The following is a 5,441-nucleotide window of genomic DNA, read 5'->3' on the forward strand; positions in this document are numbered from 1 at the left end:
CGCCAGCCCTGCTGGGGAGGAGGCTTCCCAGGCCTGTCATCAAAGACAAAGGTCACCGGGGACCGGGGCTGCCCCGCCCCAGGGCCCACCTGCCACAGCCGAGAGCCTGGGTGGGAGAAGCCCAGGTCCCCGCCAAGGCAACGGACGCCTCTCGCGCCACCGCCACCGCCCAGCCGCTCAGCCCCGCGTTCCGCCCGTCCCTCAGCCCCGCCCCAGCCCCGCCCCGGCCCCGCCCCCGGCCCCGACTCGCCCTTCTCCCCATCAGGCTCCGCCCCCAGCGCACGCTCAGCCCCGCCCCCCACCTGCTCTCGGGGGCCGCCTCCCCGGAAGCAGCGCCCCACGCAGTCTCTCCCGGCAGCCAAATGGGCGACTCCTCTCCTCTGAGCCCGAGCTTCTGAAAGGTGCGTCCTTTCCGTCACCGCCCCAGCCGGCCTTGCGGGCACTGCAGGGCGTCCCTGCAGCCAAGCCAGCCTCCCGGGCTCAGCCCCTCGCCTCCAGCGGGCGCCGCGAACTGCGCAGGCGGGTGCGACCCTCTCGCTCTCCCACCTGCTTGCTCACGTGGCCACCTGGGCGACCCCGCCGCATCCTGCCCGCCGCCCCCCACCCCCATCAAGGCACCATGGTCTGGTGCCTCGGTCACTCCTGCAGCCGGTTACAGACATTTGATATTTTGGTTGCATTTTCCTATTAACAGAAAACAAAGTTACTGAAAACTCAGACTTTACAGAAATGCACAAATTAGAATGGAAGGAATCACCAAAGCCCCACCTCCAGATAAACTTGTACAGACGCCAATCTGGTAAATCGTCATTGCTTATTTTGAAAATAAATGGTTTTACACTTTGCTGGGACTGTGGTGACAGCACCACAAAATTGGTGGCTTAAAGTAACAGAAATTTTTCTCTCAGTTCTGGAGGCCGGAAGTTCTAAGCCAGGGTGTGGTGGGTGTGGCAGCTTTGAGGAAAGAGTCCACCCCCCCCACCTGCCGCCAACCCCACCTGCCGGCCCCCTCCCCTGTCTCTCCTCTCCCCTCTCCTCAGAGGATACTTGTCAGGGCCTGCCTTGTCTGGGGCGACCTCTTCTCAGGCCTTCACTTCATGCTCTCTGCAAAGACCCTATTTCCAAACAAGGTTTGGTTCCCAGGCCTGGGGATTCAGGTTGGACATTGCCTTTGGGGCCAGCATTCAGCCCCTGCACACACTGGGCAGAAGGACAGGCACCTTTGCCCACTAGGAATACATTTTGGACAGTTTTTGTGCCAATACCTGTATTTTCACCATATTTCCTTTCCTGAACACCCCTCCCCAGTCTGGACGCCCCCTTCGCATGGGTGGATGAGGCTGAATCGACCACTGTGACAGGTGACTGCCGTCAGGGCTCTAGTCTACAATTCTCCATGAACCTGGGGGTGCTGCTTCAGAAAGAGCCTAAAAAGTGTGTCCACTGGATCAAAGGGCACCCGTGTCCACAGATTCAGCAGTTACTGAGCAGGTAGGAAGGAATAGTTGCTATCGATGTCATCCAGAAAAGTAATCGGGAAGAGAAGAAATAAAGGCACTGTCCATGAAAGAAAGAATCAACGGCTGGAAGCCATTAAAATTACATTTTTTGGACTATTTTTTCTCACTTCCTCCCCCTCCACCACTCCTGCTGCTGGCAACCACCAATCTGTTCTGTTTTGATAAATTTGCTGTTTTAGATTCTACATATAAATGAGGTCACACCGTGTTTATCTTTGTCTGGCTTATTTCTCAGTGTCCTCAAGGTTTATCCATGTTGTTGCGAACGCAGGATTTCCTTTTTATGGCTGAGTAATATTCCCGTGTGTGTGTGTGTGTGTGTGTGTGTACATCACATTTTCTTTCCCCAGTCCTCTATTGATGGGCACTTAGGTTGTTTCCCTATCTTGGCTACTGCAAATAATGCTGCAATGAAGACACGGGTGAATATATCCATTCGAATTAGTGTTTTCTTTTTCTTCAGATAAATATCCAGAGGGGAATTGCTGATTTTTTTTTTTTTTTAGGGCTACACCCACGGCATACTGAGGTTCCCAGGTGGAAGCCGAGTTGCAGCCACCGGCCTACGCCAGATCCTTAACCCACTGAGCGAGGCCAGAGATCGAACCCACAATCTCATGGTTACGAGTCAGATTCGTTTCAGCTGAGACACAGGGACTTTGGGAGGTGAGGGTTCAGCATGGTCGGAGGGGTGACGGGAATATCGAGGTGTTTGCAAAACTGCCAGGGCCAGCAACCCTGGGACCGTTTGCTGTATAGAAAATGTATATATTCCTGCTCAAGAACAAAATAGAAGGAACATTGCGGGAACACCTGGACACGGAGCAGTTCCGTTAGATCGTCGCCTTCTTCTGGTCGGGGGCGGAGGGATGCGACGAGACCTCACTCAGCCCACGATTTGAAGGCCTGCTGGGGCCACCGCTGTCCCCACCGAGCTCTGGCCCGGTGCAGGCGAGGGCTCTGCTTATTTCCAGAAACCTCTGCCCTTTTCTGCTGCCTGTAATTCCTTTTATTTCTTGGAGGTTTCCTCCTTGTCATTTCCCACTTTCTGTACCTCCGTCATCTCGCGTGAAACAAACATTAGGTCAGCGAGTGGGATTCTCTCATTTTTTCAACAACCATATTGTGCATTGGTATTTTGTTTCTAGCACGCTAAGATTTTCGAGCCTTCCTTCCTTCTGCTTCCTCTTTTATCTCCGTAAGTTTAAGAAATAGTGCAGGTTATTATCTCTTGCTTTCGTTTGTAATTAAGGCGGCAACATTTAAATTTATTGAATGAATGATTTTTTGCACTCTATAGTGCTTTGCAGTTTCAGAGTTTCCCACTCCGATTTCCCACGGCCCCATCACCTGCCTGTTCCCCGCCCTCGCCTGCTTCTCCCCACCGTCACCGCTGGGTCATTCTCGACCTCTGGGAGTCTGCGCCTCCTCGGTTTTATTCACTACTTTGTTGTATGTTTCAGATGTCACATGTAAGGGACATCACACAGTGTTTGTCTTTCTCGGACTTACGGCCTGCTGCCTCCAAATCCATCCATGTTGTTGTACATGGCGAAATGTCATGCTTTTCTATGGCCCAGGAGTATTCCGTCGTGTGTCTGTGCCGCCTCTTCTTTACCAAGTCATCTGCTGATGGACATTTAGGCTGCTTCCACGTCTTGCCTATTGCAAACGGTGCTGCTGTGAACATTGGGGTTCATGTATCTTCTTGAATGAATGTCTTATTTTTTTCAGATGCCTGCCCTGGAGTGGATGGCGGGATCGTATGGTAGTTTTTTCTCTGTTTAGTTTTTTGAGGAACCTCCGTCCTGTTTTCCACAGTGGCTGCACCAATTTACATTCCCACCAGCAGTGTCAGAGGGTTCCTTTTCCTCCACATCCTTGCAAACGCTTGTTATTTGTTTTCATTTTTGTTGTAGGGCCGCACCCACGGCATATGGAAGTTCCCAGGCTAGCGGTCAAATTGGAGCTGCAGCTGCCAGCCTGTGCCACAGCCACAGCCACAGCCACAGCTGACCTGAGCCACATCTGCGACCTACACCACAGCTCACAGCAACACAGCAATGCCAGATCCTTAACCCACTGAGCAAGGCCAGGGATCGAACCTACATCCTCAAGGATACTAGTCAGGTTTGTTACCGCTGAGCCACGACAAATCTCCTGCTGTGTTTTGTTTTTGGGTTTTTTTTTGTGTGTGTGTGTGTTTGTTTTGCATTTTAGGGCCACACCTGCAGCATGTGGAGGTTCCCAGGCTAGGGGTCGAATTGGAGCTATAGCAACACCTGATCTGAGCTGAGTCTGTGACCTACACCAGAGCTCACAGCAACGCCGGATCCTGAACTCACTGAGCAAGGCCAGGGATCGAACCTGCAACCTCATTTTTACTAGTTGGATTCATTTCTGCTGCACCACAATGGGAACTCCACTCGCCTTTTTGATGACAGACATACTGACAAGTGTGAGGTGATATCTCATTGTGGTTTTGAAATTGATGCAACTTCTTTTTTTTTTTTTTTTTGCCATGAGGCACATGGAGTTCCTGGGCCAAAGGTCAGATCTGAGCAATGCCTTATCCCTAACCCCCCCGCTGGGCTGGGGCTCAAGCGCTGTGTCCAGCGCTCCCAAGATAACACCAATCCCATTGCAGCACAGCAGCAGCTCCCGTGCAACTTTTTAAGCTGTGAATTTCACTCTGCTGTTCTGTTCTCTAGAAATCCTGCACTCAGCTTCTGGCTCCTCTTTGACTCCAGAGAGAGGCGTTGCCATTTCCAGGTGGAAGTACCCTTTTTCTCCTGGTTCGGGTGCAACGTGTTCAAGAAAGTCTCGGGTCCTGTTTCTTCTCCCGATGCCCTGCTGGCTGGGCGGTCTTAGCCCCTCTCCTGGGAGCTCCTGGATCGTGTGCCGGGCTCCACTGTTGAGACCCAAGGACAGAGTGGGCTCATCCCACTAGAACGACCGCAAAGAAGAACACTCCTTCCCTGCATCGGCGGCTTCGTGTCACAGGTGGGTCCCTCTCTGGCCAGGTTGCCGTGTTCTCCTTCCCAACACCAGCCTCCAAAAGTAAACCGGGGGGTGGGGGGGCGGTGTCTTTGGGAAAATCTTCTGTGACACCGACGGCGCCCTTTCAGGGGGCTTCAAACGGAAGAGGAGGAGGAGCCCACGCACATACACGCAGGTGCACCACACGCACGCACACGCGTGCACACAGACGCCAGACTCTTCCAGCCGGAGCTACAGGACTTTGCGGACCTGGGCACGCAGCCCATCCCTCTGCCCGTCCCTCTTTCCTCGGCCAGCAAGTCCCTGCAGGGCTGCACCTCTGTGGACGACAGTGGCCACCCAAGCCAGGTCCTAGCTCTGTCCTGCGTCCCAGCCTTCTTATTTTCAGGCTCATTGCGCCTTCCAGAAGGAACGTCCATACGCTCCAGCCCTGACGGAACTCTCAGACATCCAGCCCTCGTTTGAGCCCCGCTCAGGACAGGTGAGGCCCCCGCCACCAGGCAGCACTCCGGGCCTTCCAGCCTTGCAGCCGCTGCGAGCTGCTTCCTTCGAGAGTTTCTGAGCAGGTGTTGTGAAAATAATGATTATGTGGTTTGGCAGATTCGATCTCTGCAGCTAATTGTTGACACTGAGTTTGTATTACCCAATACTTTGGGGTGGGGGACAAAATAATGCTATTTTCTAGCCAGTAAGCCAGCAACTACGTGTAAAGTCTTCGTCCTCTGGGTGGGGCATATGTTTTTCCAAGAATCAATTTTAAAAACAGGATTGGCAGGTGCTGGCCACCTCCAACGAGCTCAAAATGCAGATCAAAACAACTGCAGGGCCAGCCTAGTCAGGCACTGACCTGGGCAGCCGTCCCTGAGCTCTGGTGGGGTGTCTATGTCCGGTGGGCAGTTGAGATGAAAGAGGGGTCCCCAC

At 53.3% G+C, this 5,441-nt stretch overlaps 1 long non-coding RNA gene across 1 annotated transcript; it reads left to right on the plus strand.

Annotated features, from left to right (window-relative positions):
- The first annotated feature begins 334 nt into the window (after positions 1-334).
- LOC110262038 (uncharacterized) lies at positions 335-5,121 on the plus strand. The gene is made up of 4 exons (XR_014812027.1): positions 335-401; positions 1,309-1,491; positions 4,232-4,523; positions 4,649-5,121. It is a non-coding gene; the product is annotated as an uncharacterized LOC110262038 (long non-coding RNA).
- Positions 5,122-5,441: the final 320 nt, after the last annotated feature.

The sequence above is a fragment of the Sus scrofa genome, chromosome 8 (assembly GCF_054392235.1).
Source record: "Sus scrofa isolate SSC_HxYL_T2T_F1_AM1 chromosome 8, Sscrofa_HxYL_maternal_Yorkshire_Landrace_v2.0, whole genome shotgun sequence".
NCBI classification, from domain to species: Eukaryota; Metazoa; Chordata; class Mammalia; order Artiodactyla; family Suidae; genus Sus; species Sus scrofa.